Here is a 22,736-nt window from a genome sequence, read left to right on the forward strand (position 1 = left end):
CTCAGTTGAAGCCATGAAAGAAGTCCATTTTGTAGTCCTTATGTCCTTTATTTCCCTTTAGCAACTGAAGCATCCCTTAAAGAGCTATTGAATCCACTGAGTTATGATTATTTTCTCAGTATATGTGTATACATATATATATATATATATATATATATATATACACATACACACACGTATGAGAATATGTATTCTTATATGTTACATATATACTATCATATATATATACATATATATATGTATATATACACCATTGTACTCAAGATATATATAAAAGAAATATAATAAATATTGGCTAAAATCAAAGAATTAGTACATATTCAAAAATGACAGCAAAAAAACATTTTATAAACAGGCCAAATAAAAGTTAAACATAGTGCTCTGGGAGAATAATATAAATAGAATATAAACTGGTGGTTATTTGGGTCATAGAGATGGTGCTATCATTTCTACAGCCTACAAAACCTTCTTCATTTCTTTTCTTCCTATGTAATTTATCTCACTTTTCTACACCAATCTATGTTTTTCTGTCCTCCTCTTTTCTTCCCATTGGGGTTTACATTGTTTCGATTTGTTACAAATTGGTAAAGAATGAAAGTTAACTTCAGGGTCATTGTCTTAGCAAGTGGACCCCAAATCTTGTTTTTATGTGTCCACAGCAATTTGCCATTGTTAAGGATTTCATCTCATTGCTTATGCCAACAGTTAGGATAGTGCTAGTCACCTGAAATTGAACCTCTGAGATTCTGGAGGCTGCTGGGATCTCCCTGGTTATTCGGATACGTGTGTGTCCCTGAACTATTTAAGGTGAGATGTGTGCCTTTGCTTTCTAAATAAAGCAAGTTAAAGTCTAATGGCATATCACTATGTCACTACAGGAAAGCTTGAGGGGATCATTCAGTAAGTGACTTTAAAGTTAACACTAGGAAAGTTTATTAAAATATAAAAAGAATCTGATCTTTCCTTACATATGTTAGTATATCCAAGAAATTCCTTGAATATACTACTCTATTTTCTACTGTAGGTACCTTTGTTATTGAAGGTCCCCCTAAAGTGATAGAGGAATTCAAACTCCTTATCCTGAGAATGTATGAAGGAGAAAGACATGATATGAAAAACAGTGACCTAACTTTCCTAGATGAAGGAATATAAATTAGAATACAAGTTTTAGGGAAAGTATGTTTGTCTTACACCCAGATGGCAAAGACAAATTTTTCTAGGAGAATCTAGGAGAGGAAAAAAAAAATGACTTTAATAAATGTTGCTGGAATTTGGGATTTCTAGCCCTTTAAAAATTCAAGAATTTAATTGTGAGTCAAGCAGACACCATTTTGCCTGTCATCAAAAAGTACAGCCTAGTGGGAGAAGCAGTTATTAAAATAAGGTAAGTGTTATGAAGGACAAATGCAATGTGCTGTCAATGAAAGATCTAACTTAGTCTAGGTAAATGTCCTCAGCATTTGCTGGAAAATAAAAACTTTGATTTTTTCATTGAGATCCAACGGATGAGTGTTAACTGACAAAAAAGAGAACAGTCAGAATGGTCAGAGCAGAGGGTACAGTGCTTGTGACAGCCTAAGGCAGGGAGCAGTATTGCTCACTAGATGAAATGAAGGAAGGTCAGAGTGAAAAGAAAGACTAGGAAAATGTTAGTGATAAAGCTGAAGAGTGAAATGCAGACCAGATAATGACGCACCCTGCACATGTTAAAAGTGGGGAAACTGGGGCGCCTGGGTGGCACAGTCGGTTAAGCGTCCGACTTCAGCCAGGTCACGATCTCACGGTCCGTGAGTGCGAGCCCCGCGTCGGGCTCTGGGCTGATGGCTCAGAGCCTGGAGCCTGTTTCCGATTCTGTGTCTCCCTCTCTCTCTGCTCCTCCCCCGTTCATGCTCTGTCTCTCTCTGTCCCAAAAATAAATAAACGTTGAAAAAAAAAATTAAAAAAAAAAGTGGGGAAACCACTGAAAAATTATGAACAAGAAAGCTGCAATCAGATTTTCACTATTAAATGATCAATTTTCCTGTACTGTAGAGAAAAAATTTGCAGGACAGACAGAAACTGGAACCACTTAGAAGGATGTTGCATTAATTCAGGGAATAGTAGATGATCACTTGGGTTAGGATCCTGGCAGAAAAGATGCTGAGAGATGCAGAGTCTGAGAGCTATTTAGGAGGCAAAATCAATAGAGCATCAGGCCTCACTGATATGGGGGATGAGAGATAAGAGGGTGTCTTGAAGGATTCTCAGGTTTCCAACTTGTACAGTTGGATGGATGCTGTTATCATTCATTCAGATAGGAGACATTATAGGAAAACACTGCAAGTTCACTATTGAACATGGAAACATACAAACAGTTATTCAGATATATGGGGTTAGAATTCAAAAGGGCTGAGATGCAGACACATATTTATATAGTTAAAGTCAGACCATATTCCTAACAACTGAAGCCATGGGTATTGTGTGCACACTTAACTGAAGGACACTGAGGGAGAAAAGATACATGACCAATGACACACTGCAAAGAAATTCAACAGTTAAACATTGGATAGAAAAAAATAAAATAAAATAAAATAAAAAAACAAAAACAAACAAAAAAACAAAAAAAACATTGGATAGAAAAAAATGGACCATCCATGTGGTTGAGAAGGGAGAATTAAAAGGTTAGAGGAATGCCAGTAGAGGGTGGTATCAGAGAAATTGAAGCAATATGCTATCATTTTTATTATGGTTGTTATTATGAATGTTATTTTATTTAGAGGTAGTGGTTTAATGTTAACTTAAAGGTAGTACAAAGTGCTTCCGAAATATCAGGCAAGATGAAAGTTGAACTCAGTGATATGAAGAACAGTGATCTAGAAAGGAAGGGCTCTCTCAGTACAGGGGTACACAGGACAGAATGGAGTGAAGAATGAGACCATGATGAAGAAATTTCTTTTTTCCCCCCATTTAAAAAATTATTTATTTTTTAAACATTTTTATTTAATTTTGAGAGACAGAGAGAGACAGCATGAGCAGAGGAGGGGCAGAGACAAAGGGGGACACAGAATCTGAAGCCGACTCTAGGCTCTGAGCTGTCAGCACAGGGCCTGATGCAGGGCTCAAACTCATGAACCATGAGATCATGACCTGAGCCGAAGTCGGACATTTAACAGACTGAGTCACCCACGTGCCCCTAAAGAAGTATTTAGAACATATAGAACAAGGCAACATGTACTCTCTCCTCTCGTCTTCCAGGGGGAGTCTGTTGGTGGTTCCTCCCCTGTTGCATTATTGCTCTCTGAGTCAGTGTCACCATCACTGGTCCCTTCCTCAGTCATACTGTCCACTCCCTGCTGCCTGCTCGCCTTGTCCTCAGGAGTAGATGTGCCTTCACCTTCTGTTGGCTTTCTTTCCCTTGTTCAAGACATGTCTTCTCTGTCTCCATTGGGAAGCTCTCGTCATCTCTCTTTACCTCAGTCTTCCTGGCAGCTTGATCTTCCTCAGGAACCATGCTACTCTGACTGCCTTCAGCTTGTTCTGTGGCCTCTTTCTCTCTTTTCTCTTGCCTTTTGTGAGTGTGTTCCTCTGCCTGTGCAATTTCAGGAGCATTTTTTCCCCATATCCATTACTACTTTGAAATCACACAAGCTTTTAAGTTCATTGTTAAATGAATCTCTGCTTTCCAGGAATTTCCTCTTCTCTTCTTGGTGTCTCTCCTCTCTTTGAAGAAGTTCATCTTCTGGTGTTTGCTGATGAGCCATTAAGGACTGGACCTTTCATTTGAGAACGTGCATTCTAGTTGTCGTGACAACTGATCAAACACCACACTCTCACTAAGGATTTCACAGATGAGACAGTGGTTTCTTTGGAAATGGACAGTGGCTGTATACTTCCCTGAAAAGCCATCATCTTGATTTTCTGGATCTTTGGCAGGCTGAATACTCATGTAAGGTTCTCCTTTCGCCATGCAAGACTGTCTCTGTTGACTTTCTTTCTCTAAAGGAGCTTCTGTACAACCTTGTACATTTATGTAAGCAGTGTATTGGGGGGAAATATGATAGGCCTTCACAGATTCATTGTATTCTATCTTTTTCTGCTTTGTATTTGTCTACATATTCTTGTTTTTCTTCATCAGAGATCTCTCCACATGCCACTAATAACCTTGCCAATCTTCTCTGAACTTTAGATCATGGTTGAAAGCTTTTCCTCGGTCCCAGACCTTTCTGCTGTACCTCACATAGGCCATCAGTGGTTTATCTGGTGGCTTTGACAGTTTGGAGTTGTAATACCAGAGGATGCCATGGCCTGGCATTGGTGCCTGGGTTCCCTCCAGGCCTGCAGTTGTTGTAGGGGAGGTGACTGTATGGATTGCATCCCACAAACCCTGGCCTGCTGGGCATGTGTGTTGAAGTAGCTGGGGTAGGTAGTGGGGCATATGATGGCCTTTTTGACATTTTGGGAGATTAAGTTCTCAGTTCCTTAAGAATGAATCTGAGACACCATGGATAGAAAAAGTGCCCACAGCTCCAGCCTCATTTCCCTTTTGTGATCATGAAGAAGTTTCTTCAGTTGAGCCCTAAAGGTGAGAATTCAGGGTGGTAGTTGGGTAGTACATTGACCTTGAAAAGGGATATATATATATATATATATATATATATATATAATCATTTATATGAACATAGATATATATGATATATATGTATATCATTTAAGGCTAGATAGATTTCAGCCTGTATCAGTGCCAATGGAAAAGATAAAGAGGTAGAATGTAATATATAGAAAAGAGATTAATCAGGCCAAGAGGAGGCAGGAGCAGTTAAATGCAGAACTTCTTTGTTCCTGAGAAGTAGCAAAAGAGAGACAGGTACACATCCTAAAAATGAATGTTTAAAACACTCCAAAATCCTTTCTAAATGTTCACTCTTATTAAGTCACTCAATCCATAGCCATAGGAAGTAGAAGTACTGAAATTACCATTTTGTAGATGAGAGATGAAGTAAATTGTTAAAGGTCCATTTTGTAGGTGATAGAACCAGGAATCAATGGAACCTGGAAAGACTGACTCCAGCATCAAGTGGTTAGCCACCACCCTCTACTCTCTATCTGATCTTATACTTTTTCACCTAACCTGTGAGAGCTCTCAGGCAAGCCAGTCTCATGACCTCCACTGTTTTTCAATAAGATGAATTCAATGTTTATAATAAGGTACATATGATTATTCTAATATTTTGGATGAACAGAGGCTTAGAGGAGATGAGAAATGACTTCCATTTTATTTATAGTAAATGGTAGAGACTAAATTTGACCCCAAATCTGTCTAAACTTAAAGCCATTGACCTTTTCCCTTACCAAGATGAATGATTTTCAAGTTCTCATGCTTAAGCTGCTCTCCTGCTGATCACAGTTACTTCCAGAATTGATCTCTCAACCCTGCTTTAAAAGAAAGCTTTTTTCCCCCTTTTCCTCTCTAGAGCCTACTACTGTAATTCAAACATGGTGCCCTCGTCAGTGCTCCACAATACCCCATACCTACTTCTATGACAATACACATCTTTGCATTATAAACATCTGGTTAGTTATGAAACAGGACAACCACTAACACTTTTTTTTTATGTTTAGTTATTTATTTTGAGAGAGGGAGCACATGTGTGTAAGCAGGGTAGGGGCAGAGAGAGAAGGAGAGAGAGAATCTCAAGCAGGCTCTATGCCGTGAGTATAGAGCTCTAGGAGGGGCTCAAACCTGTGACCATGAGATCATGACTTGAGCTGAAACCAAGAGACAGGTGTAGCGGCAGCAGGGTGGTTAGTCAGTTAAACATCAGACTCTTGATTTCTGTGATCATGATCTCACAGTTTGTGGGATTCTCTTTCTCTCTCTCTCTCTCTCTCTCTCTCTGTCTCTCTCCCTCTCTGGATAAAAACAAATAAATAAACTTAAAAGCCAAAAAAGAGTCTGACGCTCAACAGACTAAGCCATCCAGGGTGCCCCCCTTCCTTTTTATAAGTGAGAAGGGCTTCCAGTTGCTAAGAAGTATTCTTGCTGAAAGTAACCTGGAACAGATCTTGTAGATTATCATACTTACTCATTTCAGTGTCTCAGCTTTATGAAAGCATTGGATAGATCATCTATGAAGCCCTAGGGCTTTGACAAAATCAAGAAGGGTTGCCTTGAATTGCTGGATTCTGAGATCCAATGTTACAATAACACCTTCTGTGGAGAAAGGATGCCATGTCTGATATATTTGGTGAGGGGAGACCCCAAGTACACCAAAGGAGGTTAACAGGCTGAGTGGAGTACTCTGAGCTGGTGGGAAAGTCTTGCCAATTCTTGTGAGGAATCTTAGCCTGTGTTTAAGGCTGAACACTACTGAGACTCACTAATCATAATATTCCATATTAATTATATTCCATATAATTTCCCAGCTGAAGATTAGGGAAAGCAATGACAACTATCCAAATTAGTCCTTACTGGTGGACACCTTTGTGGTTCTGGACAGTTGCTGACCAGCCACGCACCACAGTAGCAGTGGACAGGCTTCATCTTCCTTACTCTGCAGGACCAGGTCTAGAAAACGTGTGTGCTTTGGAAGTTAGAAACAGTGACAAACCTCTGATTCTCTTACCCTGGGATTGAGAGTCGCGTTCCCTATCTACCAAGTGACTCAAGTTTCTTCAACTAGTCTGTGGCACGACATCTTAAGAGATAAATATTAGATTCAATTATTTATGGAGAAGCATGAGGTGCTAATTGGGAAAATAAGGATCATTGCCTGTTTGTTACCTAATAGTTAAACAGAGAAAAAGGATTTTCTTTTGCTAACTCCTATTCCAGTTTGAGAAGACCCTGCTGATTTATTTTTGCCACTCCTATATTGCAAATGTCTGCTCAAAATGGAATTTAATTGTATATTTGATAAGAAAAAATAGGAAGGGGCACCTGGGTGGGCACCTGACTTCATGATCTTGAGCTCCAGTTATGATCTTAGGTTCATGAGTTTGAGCCCCCACATCAGGCTTTGTGCTGACAGTGCTGAGCCTGCTTGATTGTCTCTCTCCTCTCTCTGCCCCATTCTCTCTCTCTCTTCTCAAAATAAATAAATAAACTTAAAAAAAAAACAGGAAAAGCATAATATAGGTATTTTTACCTTTGGTGGTAGGCTCACATGGACATAGCTCTAAACAATTACAAGAACTATTTTATTACACTTATACACTATGCTAGGCATGTTACAGATATTATCTTATTTAATACTTACACAACTCTGTATGACAGGTACTGCTATTTGTTAAAACCTGAGACTTAGGCATTAAACTATGTGGCCAGTATCATATAATTAGAAATTGATAAAATCAGTATTGAATCAGACTTAAAAGACAAGTAGTGTGGTTACAGAAACCGTACTCTTAATCCTAAACATAATTTTGTGCCTTGTCTAAAGAACTAGGCTGAAACTATTTTAAACGGATTCTGAGTAAAGTAAAATCTCCTTGACTATCAACCTTTTAAGCCCAAAAACCTTTTATTTGCTTGAGAACTGTGATTTTTGAAAATATATTTATTAACTTCAATAGTCTATCTTTGATTTGCATCAATAATTTTGGAAGAGATGCTATGGCTATAAATTGTGCAATTTCAAAATTAACCTTAGCAGATAGTGAGTAAAAACCATTTATTGAGTTTTTCTTGAAGGAGTGCAACGTTATGTAACTTTTGCCATGGCCTCTCTTTCCTAACTTATTCACACAAAAGTGGAGGAATTGCATAATTAAAAATTAGGTGATACCATAGAAAAGGACACTGAATTGAACCAAAATAATACGATGTTCTTTTCATAGGTCTAAGGTTGTTTTACACCCACCAGCCTCCCTACCCCCATTTAACCTTCTCGTCTCTCCCTCTCATACATAAAGCATATGGTTCCATACAGCGGATGTATCCTTGCAGACGTTATGATGCTTTCCTGCATTTTCAGAAAGAAATGTGTCACACTGTGTCACGTGAAGATTACTGATAACTGAAAATTAGAATGCAGACTTATATAAGGGAAAAATTAATTGGACATGAGTCAATAGTCCCTTAGAAATTATATGGCTTTGGGAGGAGCCAAGGTGATGGAACAGCATGGAAGTTTTTTTTGTGTGTCTCGCATCTATGAAATAAAGCCAGACCAACACTAAACCATCCTGCACACCTAGAAAACCGATTGGAGGATTAACACAACAGTCTGCACAACCTGAACCACAGAATTAAGCAGGAATCTAGCACAGAGAGGTGAACTTGGGGAGTGAGAAGCCGCAGCAGGCAGGGAGGTGCTTTTGAGGGCAGAGAGAGGACAGAGACGGGGGTGGTGGCGAAAGAATATGGGAAAAGCACCCCTCCACAAAAGCAGCTGGAGAGAAAGTGGAAAATTGGAAACAGCCACAGGGACTAAACTAAAGAGGGAGAAAGAAGAAAAGAGAGGGTTTAAATTCCATTAAGACTATAAACAAGGGGGGGCACCCGGGTGGCTCAGTCAGTTAAGCATCTGACTTCGGCTTAGGTCATGATCTCATAGTTCATGAGTTTGAGCCCCATGTTGGGCTCTGTGCTGACAGCTCAGAGCCTGGAACCTGCTTCAGAGTCTGTGTCTCCCTCTCTCTCTTCACGTCCCCCCCCCCCCCCCCCGCTCAAACTCTGTTTCTCTCTCACAAATAAACATTAAAAAAAAAGACTGTAAAGAAGGGGAGCACAAAGTCTACAACTCCACAGCTCGATACCTGTCAGTGCTCTAGTGGGAAGGGCAAAACCCCAGGAGCAGAGTGGGGTCCGGGAGGTTCTCAGGCTGTACGGGGAAAAGCGGTTCCACTGCTGGAAGGACATTTGGTAGAGACTGTTGAGGCCACCTGATCCCAGCAGACCCCAGAGAATGGCCACATTCACTGGTGCTGGGGCAAGGTCGTTAGGGCGAAGCCTGGTGCCAGATGTGTGTTGTGATTTTCCATAATCCCTGAAACGCTGCTGCTACACTATCTCATGAACTTTTTCTGGGGTGGGCTAGCACCTGGCCACAGTCTTGAGGCACTGAAAACAACAGGGTCCCACAAGCGTTCCTGGGTGCAGCTGGCATTTGGCCATTGCTTAGTGAGACTCTCCCACAGAGGGGTGGAATGGGTCAAAGCCGCAGTCCTTCAGAAGTAAGGGGCCAGCGAAAAGAGCCACATCTGAGACAAAACTCAGAAGAGAGTAAATCCCTGGGGCTTGGTCACAGACAGTGAAAAAGCAGGGAGTGGAAGAAAGCTGAAGATGCAGGACGGGTGCACGATTGCTGATTGGGGAAAACGGAGTTCCTATACTAGACACAGGGTAGCTGGGTGACACCATTGTCACCGCTCCCATGCATGTGCATATGCACCTACAAGCACCACAACACTCCATCCCAGGAGGCTGGCAGTGCCATCTAGTGGAGAATGGAGATTACACTGAGCCCCGCCCAACTTGGCCAACCTCACTCTTCAAGAACAAAATTCTCACCACCTACTTAGTTTATGGACTATAAAGCACTTCATAGTCTGACTTCTAGGGGATAATAAAGTATTTTTAGTCATTTTTCAATTTGTTAGCAGGTCCATATGTTCAATTTTCTTCCTTTTTTTTGTTTTGGTTTGGTTTTTACTCTTTTTCACTTCTTTTCTTTTTCTTGAATATACAAAGAGAAAAATCATTTTTATTTTCAATTTTTATTAAAAATATTTTTCTTTAAATTTTTTAGTATACTTTATTTTTGTGTAAATGTTTTTGAAATTCTTTTTTACTTCCATCAGTTTTTTAGTCTACTACAGTGTATTCCCTTTTTCAAATTTTAAAAGGATTTCCTTTTTTTAAATTTTTTATTTTTTCTCTTTTTGTTTCTTTTCTTTTTCTTGAAAACAGAAAAACTTAATTTTTACTTTCAATTTCTATTAAAATATTTTTCTTTAATTTTTTTCTATTCCATTGTTTACATTCGTTTAAATTTTTACAGATTCTATATTACTCCCATCATCTCATTTTAGTCTACTTCAGTGTACTCATTTTTTCAAAACCTCAAGTGATATCCTTCCCCCCCTCTTTTTTTCTCTAATCTGTCAAACCACTTTCAACACCTACACAAAAACACACCTAGGATTTATAATTATTTATTTGATTTTGTGTGTGTATTTTAACTTTTTAATTTTAATATTTTTTAACTTTAATTTTAATTTTAATTTTTCTACCTCATTAATTCCTTTTCTCCCTTCAAAAGGACAAAATGAAGGAATTCACCACAAAAGAAAGAGCACGAAGAAATAACAGCCAGGGACTTAACCAACACAGTTACAACCAAGATGTCTGAACCAGAATTTAGAGTCATGATAATAAAAATATGAGCTGGAGTAGAAAATAGGTTAGAATCCCTTTCTGCAGAGATAAAAGAAGTAACAAATAGCCAGAATGAAATTAAAAATCCTATAACTGAGCTGCATTCATGGATGGATGCTGCAGTGGCAAGGATGGATGGGGCAGAACAGAGAATCAGCGATATAGAGGACAAACTTATAGAGAATAATGAAGCAAAAAAAAAGAGGGAGATGCAGGCAAGAGCACGATTTAAGAGTTAGAGAAATCAGTGACTCATTACAAAGGAACAACATCAGAATCATAGGGGTCCCAGAAGAGGAAGAGAGAGAAATAGGGCTAGAAGGGCTATGTGAGCAAATCATACCAGAAAACTTTCCTAACTTGGGGAAAGACACACACATCAAAATCCAGGAAGCACAGAGGACCCCCATTAGATTCAACAAAAACCAACCATCAACAAGCATATCACAGTCAAATTCATAAAATTCTCAGACAAGGAAAGAATCATGAAAGCAGCAAGGGAAAAAAAAGTCCCTAACCTACAAGGGAAGACAGATCAGGCTTGCAATAGACCTATCCACAGAAACGTGGCATGCCAGAAAGGAGTTGCGGGATATATTCAATGTGCCGAATCAGAAAAAACATGCAGCCAAGAATTCTTTATCTAGCAAGGCTGTCATTCAAAAGAGAAGTAGAGATTAAAGGTTTCCCAGACAAACAAAAATTAAAGGAGTTCGTGACCACTAAATCAGCCGTGCAAAAAATTTTAAGGGGGACTCTCTGAGGGGAGAAAAGATGAAAAAAAAAAATATATATATATATATATATATAGCAAAAGGAACACAGACTAGAAAAGACCAGAGAACACCACCAGAAACTCCAACACTACAAGCATCATAATGCAATGGATTCATATCTTTCAGTACTCATTCTAAACGTCAGTGGACTCAATGCTCCAATCAAAACACATAGGGTAACAGAATGGATAAGAAAACAAGATCCACCTATATGCTGTTTACAAGAGACCCACTTTAGACCGAAAGACACCTTCAGATTGAAAATAAGGGGATGGAGAACCATCTATCATGCTAATGGTCAACAAAAGAAAGCCAGAGTAGTCATACTTATATCAGACAATCTAGACTTTAAAACAAAGACTGTATCAAGAGATGCAGAAGGGCATTATATCATAATCAAGGGGTCTATCCACCAAGAAGACCTAACAATTGTAAACATTTATGCACCAAATGTGAGAGCACCCAAACATATAAATCAACTAATCACAAACAAACAACAAAAAAACCCATCGATAGTAATACCATAATAGAGGGGACTTCAACACCCCACTCACAGCAATGGACAGATCATCTAATCAAAAATTCAACAAGGAAACAATGACTTTGAATGACACACCAGACCAGATGGACTTCACAGATATATTCAGCACATTTCACCCTAAAGCAGCAGAGTATACATTCTTCTCCAGTGCACATGGAACGTTCTCCAGAATAGACCATATACTGGGACACAAATCAGCCCTAACTAAGTACAAAAAGATCGAGATCATACCGTGCATATTTTCAGACCACAACGCTATGAAACACGAAATCAACCACAAGGAAAAATTTGGAAAGGTAACAAATACTTGGAGACTGAAGAACATCCTACTAAAGAACGAATGGGTTAACCAAGAAGTTAAAGAGGAAATTAAAAAGCAGATGGAAGCCAATGAAAATGATAACACCACAACCCAAAACCTCTGGGACCCAGCAAAGGCGGTCATAAGAGGAAAGTATATAGCAATCCAGGCCTTCCTAAAGAGGGAAGAAAGGTCTCAGATACACAACCTAACCTAATGCCTTAAGGAGCTGGAAAAAGAACAGCAAATACAACCCAAAACCAGCAGAAGACAGGAAAAAATAAAGATTAGAGCAGAAATTAATGCTATCGAACCCAGAAAACAGTAGAACAGATCAATGAAACCAGAAGCTGGTTCTTTGAAAGAATTAACAAAATTGACAAACGACCAACCAGTTTGATCAAGAAGAAAAAGGAAAGAACCTAAATACATCAAATCAAGAATGAAACAGGAGAGATCAGAACCAACACAGCAGAAATAGAAACAATAATAAGAAAATATTTGAGCAATTATATGCCAATAAAATGGGCAATCTGGAAGACATGGACAAATTCCTGGAAACATAAACACTACCAAAACTGAAAGAGGAAGAAATAGAAAACTTGAACAGACCCATAACCAGTAAGGAAATTGAATTAGTAATCAAAAATCTGCCAAAAAAAAAAAAAAAAAAGGGTACAGGGCCAGATGGCTTTCCAGGGGAATTCTACCATTCATTTAAGGAAGAGTTAACACCTATTCTCTTGAAGGTGTTCCAAAAAATAGAAATGGAAGGAAAACTCCCAAACTCTTTCTATGGAAGCCAGCATTACCTTGATTCCAAAACCAGACAGAGACCCCACTAAAAAGGAGAACTATCGACCGATTTCCCTCATGAACATGGATGCAAAAATCCTCACCAAATATTAGCCAACCAGACCCAACAATACAGTTAAAAAATTATTCACCATGACCAAGTGGGAATTATCCCTGGGATGCAGGGCTGGTTCAATATCCGCAAAACAATTAACGTGATTCATCACATCAAGAAAAGAAAACACAAGAACCATATGATCCTCTCAATAGATGCAGACAAAGCATTTGACAAAATACAGAACCTTTCTTGATAAAAATGCTCAAGAAAGTAGGAATAGAAGGATCATTCCTCGAGATCATAAAAGCCATATATGAATGACCCAATGCTAAGATCATCCTCAATGGGGAAAAACTGACAGCTTTCCCCCTAAGGTCAGGAACAAGACAGGGATGTCCACTCTCACTACTGTTATTCAACGTATTATTGGAAGTCTTAGCCTCTGCAATGAGACAACACAAAGAAATAAAAGGCATCCAAATCGGCCAGGAGGAGGTCAAACTTTCACTCTTCGCAGATGACATGTTGCTCTATATGGAAAACCCAAAAGATTCCACAAAAAGACTGCTAGAATTAATTCATAAATTCAGCAAAGTTGCAGGATATAAAATCAATGCACAGAAATCGGTTGCATTCTTATACACCAACAATGAAGCGACAGAAAGAGAAATCAAGGAATCAATCCCATTTACAATTGCACCAAAAACCATAAAATACCTAGGAATAAATCTCACCAAAGAGGTGAAAAATCTATATGCTGAAAACTATAGAAAGCTTTGGAAAGAAATTGAAAAACATGGAAAAAGATTCCATGCTCCTGGATAGGAAGAACAACTATTGTTCAAATGTCGATACTACCCAAAGCAATCTACATATTCAATGCAATCCCTATCAGAGTAACACCAGCATTCTTCACAGAGCTAGAACAAATAATCCTAAAATTTGTATGGAACCAGAAAAGACCCCGAATAGCCAAAGCAATCTTGAAAAAGAAAACCAAAGCAGGAGGCATCACAATCCCGGACTTCAAGCTATACTACAAAGCTGTAATCATCAAGACAGTATGGTACTGGCACAACAACAGACACTCAGATCAATGGAACACAATACACAGCCCAGAAAAGGACCTACAAACGTTTGGCCAACTCATCTTTGACAAAGCAGGAAAGAATATCCAATAAAATAAAAATGGCCTCTTCAGCATGTGGTGCTGGGAAAACTGGACAGCGACATGCAGAAGAATGAACCTGGACCACTTTCTTACACCATACACAAAAATAAGCTCAAAATGGATGAAAGACCTCAATGTAAAAGAGGAAGCCATCAAAATCTGAGGAGAAAGCAGACAACAACTTCTTTGGCCTTGGCCACAGCAACATCTTACTCAGGAAGTCTCTGGAGGCAAGGGAAACAAAAGAAAAAATCAACTACTGGGACCTCATGAAAATTAAAAGCTTCTGCACAGCGAAGGAAACAATCAGCAAAACTAAAAGCAAGCAACAGAATGGGAGAAGATATTTGCAAATGACATACCAGATAAAGGGTTATTATCCAAAATCGATAAAGAACTTATCAAACTCAACACCCAAAAACAAAGAATCCAGTGAAGAAATGGGCAAAAGACATGAATAGACACTTCTCCAAGGAAGACATCCAGATGGCCAAGTGACACATGAAAACATGCTCACCATCACTCATCATCAGGGAAATCCAAATCAAAACCACAATGAGATACCACCTTACACCTGTCAGAATGGCTAACATTAACAACTCAGGCAACAACAGATGTTGGTGAGGATGCAGAGAAAGAGGATCTCTTTTGCATTGTTGGTGGCAATGCAAGCTGGTGCGGCCACTCTGGAAAATAGTATGGAGGTTCCTCAAAAAACTAAAAATAGAATTCCCCTACCACCCAGCAATTGCACTACTAGGCATTTACCCAAGGGATACAGGTGTGCTGTTTCAAAGGGACACGTGCACCCCCATGTTTATACCACCAGCAACAGTAGCCAAAGTATGGAAAGAGCCCAAATGTCCATCGATGGATGAATGGATAGGGAAGATGTGGTATATATACAATGGAGTATTACTCGGCAATCAAAAAGAATGAAATCTTGCCATTTGCAACTACGTGGATGAAATTGCAGGGTATTATGCTAAGTGAAATTAGTCAGACAGAGAAAGACAAAAATTATAGGACCCACTCATATGAGAACTTTGAGACAAAACCTATGAATAAAGGAAGGAAAACAAAAATAATATAAAAACAGGGAGGGGAACAAAACAGAAGAGACTCATAAATATGGAGAACAAGCTGAAGGTTACTCGAGGGGTTGTAGGAGGAGGGATGGGCTAAATAGGTAAGGGGCACTAAGGAATCTATTCCTGAAATCATTGTTTCACTATATACGAACTAATTTGGATGTGAATTTTTAAAAAATTAAAAATAAAATTTAAAAATGTAAACATAATCTTTCATGATACAAAAAAAAAAAAAAAGAAATATGGCTTTTCTTTTCTTCTCTGTCCAATCCTTCAGGACTTCCCATTTCTCTTTTATTAAGCACTGAATGCTGAGTATGCTGGCCACACTGCCATTGGTACTGCTCTCTTGAGGGACTCAGGTTTAGTAGAGAATAAACATATAAGCAAATACATTGCAAAAGAGGGTAAATTGTTCTACATAAAAAAAATATTGCACAGTGGGTTTTCGATTGTACCTCCTAGCCCTTCAATAAGGAGGTGATATTCTCAATCAGCATTGTTTGGCAAGTGAGGACCAATGTAAAGAAATAAAAGGATGTGTTTTTAATTGAAAGGTGCCATTTAAATAGTTGTATTTTCGATTCTAAAAACTAAGAAATAAATTTCACCACCTTCCAAATTGGAAGCAGATGATTTGGTCAGGCAAATCTAAAGGAGAAGTTTAAAAAATCTTACTTTATAAAAATACATATACCATGTTTTCCATTTCAATGATTATTCTAATGGAGAAATCTTGATGATGTTTAATAAATTAAATTCCATTACCAACATTTACATAGCACTGCACATTTATGATGACATTCTTTCTGAAGCATTTTAAAGAGAACTAATTAAATAATTTTACATTTTCACTGAAGTTTAGTTATTTCAAAGCAATTGACTTCACAATGTTTATAGCAAATTAGTGAAGACTAATTCTAACTAGGACCAGTCTCCTAATGATCAATTCTGTGTGCTTCCCATGAAACTAGGATAATACTGGAGTTTTTTATTTCAAATTCTTTAGACATAATGCCGTATGTATTAGTTTGCCTTCACAAAGTACCACAAACTGGGTGGCTTAACCAACATAAATTTATTGTCTCACAGTTCAAAGATGTTACCAGGGTTGGCTTCTTCTGATGGCTGAAAGGGAAGAATATGTTCCAGGCCTTTCTCCTTCACTTGTAGATGGCTGCCTACTTGCACACAAGGTGTACTCTTGTATATGTGCCTGTGCACAAATTTGCCCCTCTGATTTGGGCCCACCCTATATACCTGACCTTAACGAGTTACATCCCCAACATCCCATTTCCAAACAAGGTCATTTTCTGAGGTCTTGAGAGTTAAAACTTCAACACTTAATTTGAAGGGGGGGGGGGGGGGCTCTGTTTAACCCATAACAATATCAAGTTTTGTAATTCAGTCCTGTATTTTAAAAAATGTTGGAATAAATTAAAAATAATGTCATGATCTTTGGATCTTCGGTCTCAACATATGAACAACAAATGAGTATTTTTATAAACAGAACGTGCTTTTGACCATCTGTAAAAGATCATAGTGTTATGCAGTAGTTAGGCAAGAGCAAGGAGGAATAACGTAGATATGGCCACCCCCTTGGAGCCACCCCTGAGGATTAACAGCCACAAGTTCAGAGACACCTCTAAGGGCTAATAACAGGAAAATCCTAGTCACAGAGGTGGTTCAAAAGCCACAAGGGGAGTTCTAAGAGCTGAGCATGAACACAAAGGTGCAACTGGCCCTTAAGTACCTTTAAGGTCACAACAAAAGCCCATTAGACACTCATAAATACACAACATATAAATAAAGACAACTATGACAGAAGGTGTCATAGGTAGGCACATGCACAGAAGCCAAAATTTTATATAACCACCAGTTGTCAATCAAAAATGCCAATCAAAGCCAAATTTAAGCATGCCCAAAATGGGCTTACAAGGATTCAGCTAGAGCCTCTCAGTGACATTGCCACTCTTTTTCCAGCAGTGGCCCACTTTCACACTTGAAATGCACTATACTTATCTATTCAATAAACTCTATCTTCCCATTCTGGTCTTGGGTCCCTAATTCTTTGGTGCATCTGGGACAAGAACTGAGTGAGCCCCATAACAGTAAGACTTCCCCCACAACACTCTCCCTTGTACCCATGTGTGCAGCCAGTAGTTTAGACCTGATGATTTAATATGCAGTATAATACAAAAGGGTCTTGTTATGCTTTGTGTCTGTGTTGGGTGAACGGGGAGAGAGGTAGTTGGGGTTATCACGGATTTGCTGAGTGAACACATTACTTTTCATTTAGTTTTGGCTCTGGCAGATTATTTCCAAGACTATTTCCAGATCATTACCCTCAAAGTATTCTATATGGGATACTTTGTCTATTCTCACCCCACCTAACCCCCAAACTCAGAATTTGCAGACTATACAATGTGAAGTACAAAACAAACAATAGTTTTAGGTATAAATTAAACCTCTGTCCATGCAGTTCTAGTTATTTTTGGAGTTTCTACTATATTGACTTTACCGTCCAAGTTGTAGAAACCTTTATCTTTGGCAACATATCTTTCAGGGTAGAGGATGAAGCTCTAAAAAGGCCAAGTGGAGGATAGCAGAGGCTGCAAGCGCCCTGGAGTGTGCACCAGGGCTGAAGCCCTTTCTCCTCTCTGTCTGACTTGCTGAGAAAGACAGCTTTGTTCAGTCTGAGGGATGTAGTCAGTTTCCTGACTTCCTCCCAGTTTATGGGTCTTCTTAACATTTTGTTTATCATTGTATTCAATATTATTTTTAGATATTTTTCTTTTATTTTTCAATTTAATGTCTCCATGATCACCTTTTTCTATAAATTTGTTCATATATGTAATGTTTTAAAAATAGTTTTTATTACAACTTAATCTAAAATTAAGACAAGCTACAAAATAAAAACATTTTCCCAGGCTCTTCCATGTGGCATGTAGTCATCATGCTGACCTTAATTCAAGGTATTTAAAATTAAGCATAAGCTTTATGACTGGACATTATATTATCTCAGGGCTGAATGTGTGCATAACATGACATGGATTGATTTGAACTCATGATCTCATGTTCTAGAGCCCAGAGTTCTAGAGTCAGCGATGAGCTTGAAACCTTACACATTCACTAAGTTTTTACTAGGGGCAAATTGCTTAAGTTCTCCAGATTTAGTTCTCTTCCCTGCAATATGAAGATAATAATGATTACCTCATAAGTTTGTGCAGGAGTTGAGAGATGACAAATGTAAAGTGGCTTAAATATTGTTTGTTTTCTGTAAGTGATTAATAAGATCGTCACCATTATTGTGTACACAGAAGTGTCAAAAGTTTTTCTCTCCATCTTCTCAATACAAGCCATTTAAGAAGATTTTCTTTAGGAACAATCAATTTTATACCATCTCCAGACATATAAATTATCTTGTTAAATTTCATTTTTATTTCAAAGGCCTGATCTTAGCTTGCTTTCTTAAAAACCTAATGACTGAATATTTTTCTCTCTGAGCCTCAGGTTACACATCTATAAAACGGGGATAAAAATCACGTCTAACAGGACTACTGGGACTGGTTTTCAAAGTAAATTATAAAGCATGAATATAAATGGCCAGTTTTGTACCAATATTATCAAAACAACATGTTATCAAAGACAAATTGAGGAACGGATGCAGCCAGACTTACCCAGAAATATTGAGAAAAATGTATTTACCTACTTAGCTAGCAAGCATAAATTAATAGGTCAGTGGAAGCTATCCACCAATCACTGAGAGTTCATCAGGTATTATTCTAGTAGATTTGATGTAGGTTTGCATTGCAATTCAAGTCATGTGTGATTATCTGTGTAACTGTGATCATTTCAGAGTTAATTGTTTTAAAATGAACTTTAATCTCTCATATTACTTTTTTCAATGTATAAATGGTTACCAAACAAAGGGGCACACATCTGAGCCTTGCCCAACTTTACATATCAGGCTTAGAATCTTGAGTCACTGTATACATCAGTCTAGTCTATAGATAGATAGATAGGCAGATAGATGGATAGGTAGATAGATAGATATAAAGTTTACTGTCCTTTAAAAATAGATGCTGTTGTGTTTTTAATATGCAAGACTACATCAAGTTATTTTTATTGTAGACTGAGACTTTGGAGAACGTACCTTCTTAAAAACTAGAAAGTCAAATTTACTTAATGAGTAGAATTGCTATTAAATACATGTTTCTTCTTCATATGTAATTTAAATTAGTTTTCAAAATCTATTAACAGTTCTACAATAGCATTTCTTAGTTATATACATACTCCGTGATCCTTGAAGATAAGCTGTGATTGATGCAGGAATTAAATGCAAAAATCTCTGGGAAACATTTGTGAAAAATGATTATGTATTTACAATTACTTTATTAACCTGTGATATGTTTTTTATTGAGCAAGAATAGTTTTCCAGGTTTCAAAAAGAAGGATTAGAAACTGGTATCAAATACAGTTTATTTTATATAGATACAGATATAGAGATAGAGATAGAGATAGAGATAGAGATAGACATAGATAGATATAGATATATAGATATAGATATAGACATAGATATAGATTTTATCTATCTATCTATCTATCTATCTATCTATCTATCTATGCAGTATGACAACTGTGAGAATCAATGAGATTTCAGAACAAAAGGATGGAGAACCAGCTCATAGTAAGAGTACTAAAGGAAGAGCTTTGTTATTAACAAAAGAAAAGAGATGTAGTTTAGATGGCTTATAAAATTAGGTCAGTTCATTTGTTAATTGCTTTTTCTTTTAAAAGGTGTTTTGGGAGAGTTTAATATAAAAGTTATTTTAAGAATAAAATGCCTTTTTTCTCCCATTCTCATATTTGATCATTAAAATTTTTAGTATCAAGGGAAACACCATACTGCACTTTGAATCAGTTAAATTGTATGAATAAATTATCTGTAACAAAGAGCTCCCATGTTTCTAGACATAATATCTGTCAAGTTAATGAATTCCAAAATAAAAGATGGTTTGGAATATATATTATAGGCTACTTATTTTCTCTTGTTTTTCAATGGTCTGCATTGGTTATTCAGATAAGTAGGTCCAGCATGTAATGAATTGTTTTGGAATTTGCCTTAGCATGTTTAATTGACATGCTGAAGAACAGTATTAATCTTCTGCTACAATTATTAAAAATAAGCACGAATGATAAATGTGAAAACGCAAATGTAGATGTTTATATTGGTACCTTCTCAAAGATACCCTATATAAAAACATTTAGTATTAAATATAACGTCTATCATGAAAACCCATATTGTGATGATATCATTATAATGAAGAAATTAAAAGATGGAAAATAACTAAATCCATGTATAATATCTATCTCTAAATTTACTAAATTGTAATTCATATTATGTGTTTAGTAATATATCTACTTTCAGTAGTTCCTCACTTTTGGTCTTTAATCTTCATGCTGCCAGGGACTCTGTTTGCTTTATCCTCTGTGGTGCATCCCAATCACGTGGATTAGGACCTGTCACTAAATAAATACACAATAAATGGCAATTGATAATTAACAATTCCATCGTTACAAAGTTGAACAAAAATTTATAGAATATTAAATATGAACAAGTTAACTGTTAATAAAACTATTAGCATTAATTGAAACTTTAATAAACTGCAGTTATTTAGGAATATACATCATATTTTGTAATATATACATATTTTCAAATTTTAGCCATAAATTACAATGCATAGAAAATGCATTTGGGGGGCGCCTGGGTGGCTCAGTTGGTTAAGCATCCGACTTCGGCTCAGGTCACGATCTCACTGTCCATGAGTTCGAGCCCCGCGTCGGGCTCTGTGCTGACTGCTCAGAGCCCGGAGCCTGTTTCAGATTCTGTGTCTCACTCTCTCTCTGACCCTCCCCTGTTCATGCTCTGTCTCTCTCTATCTCAAAAATAAATAAACGTTAAAAAAAAAATTTTTTTTAAATAAAAAAAAAGAAAATGCATTTGGAATTAAAAATAAGATTTATTATTGACCTTAGACTTGGCTCATTTTGTGCTATGTCTCTTTTTGGCTCTTGTTACTCCTCTAATTATAGATAATAGAAAATAACATGGCTATTTTTATCACAAAGGTGGCTTCTCTAGTTATTTTTGTCTTTTAAGTGACAGATATTTTGTACTGTCTAAATGGGAATGAACTGTCTTAGGAATTAGTGAGCTCTTTTTACTGGAACTATAAAAAATAAAGCTGGGAAATATAGAATTATGTCCTGGATATGCTGAAAGAGGATTCATACATTAAATATGAAATGCTATAGAAAATGGTTTTCAAACTGTAGTCTATGAATTTGTAGGGACTCTTTTCTGGTTGCAAAGCGACCTCTGGGGGAATGAAGGAAAAGCCAAGCAGAGGTGCTCTGGGGCCTGCATTTATGTTTTAGGCAGAGCATATTGATGTTAACTATTTTATGTATTGGGGTTCCATAAAGGATTTATTTACCCTGAGGAAAGTAGTGCTTGGCTATTTAAGCTTAATAGAATATTAAAGACTCTTGGAGGTCCTTTTAAATTTGAGGTTCCATAATTTCATAGATGCACAAAATAAAGGTACCATTTGGTTGTACCACAAGCTATTATTATCACTTTCCTCTTTGAGCATATATTCCCCTCTCTGACGGAGAATTACATTACTCCTCTCCAGTGAATCATAGAAAATTTAGGGCTTGATAACACTGTGAATTTGAAAGTTTTTTTGAAAACATCTACATGGCTGTATTCATAGAAATATTACATATGTGTACAGTAGATTATGTATAAGAATAAGTTATCATAAAATGTATACAGTATTCAGTAAAACATAGAAATATATATGTATATACTTGACAATGAATGAAAATATATTCTAAAAGGGTAATAAGGAATTTTTAAAAAGTAAAGTAAATATTCAATACCTCCTATTAAGGCAATATGTGGAAATGCTATTCATTTTTAATAGTTGGTTTTTGAACAATTTTGAAATTATAGAAAAGTAATAAGTAAAACACAAATATTTTTTCTTAAAATTTTGAGAGTATATTGCTAAGCTGATGCCCTATCACCCCCAAATTCTTAAATATGTATCTCCTGTAATCATGTACATGGATCTCACATAACCACAATACAAAAGTCAAAATCTGATAATTAACATTGATACACCATATCCATTTCATCCTTAAATCCCACTCAAATTTTGTCAATTATCCTTATATTGTTCTTTGCAGCAAACTGATCAGGTTCAGAACCATTCATGGCATTCACTTGTCATGACTGTAGTTTCCCTCAAACTAGAATAGTTCTCGGTGTTTCCTTGAATTACATGATCTTAAAACTTTCGAAGAATAAGAAAATCATTTTGTAGAATGTTTCTCAATCTGAGTTTGCCTGATGCTACCTCATGATAATCTATACATGATTATCTTTTCCAGGAATATCACAGAAGCTATGCCACATTTTCTTAGTGCCCTATTAGGTGGCATGTGGTTTTATTTTTTTCTTATATTGATGATGATCACTTTGATTGGTTGATTAAGGAGGTATCCAACAGAATTCTCCATTGTAGAGTTTCTCATTTTCTCTTTTACAATCGACAGTTATTTTGTAGACAGGT

General features: G+C 37.1%; 1 pseudogene; it reads right to left on the reverse strand.

The window, feature by feature from the left end:
- Nucleotides 1-3,158: 3,158 nt before the first annotated feature.
- Nucleotides 3,159-4,530, reverse strand: LOC123609971 (annotated as a pseudogene).
- Between the last annotated feature and the right edge of the window lie 18,206 nt (nucleotides 4,531-22,736).

This window comes from Leopardus geoffroyi, chromosome A1 (genome assembly GCF_018350155.1).
Source record: "Leopardus geoffroyi isolate Oge1 chromosome A1, O.geoffroyi_Oge1_pat1.0, whole genome shotgun sequence".
NCBI classification, from domain to species: domain Eukaryota; kingdom Metazoa; phylum Chordata; class Mammalia; order Carnivora; family Felidae; genus Leopardus; species Leopardus geoffroyi.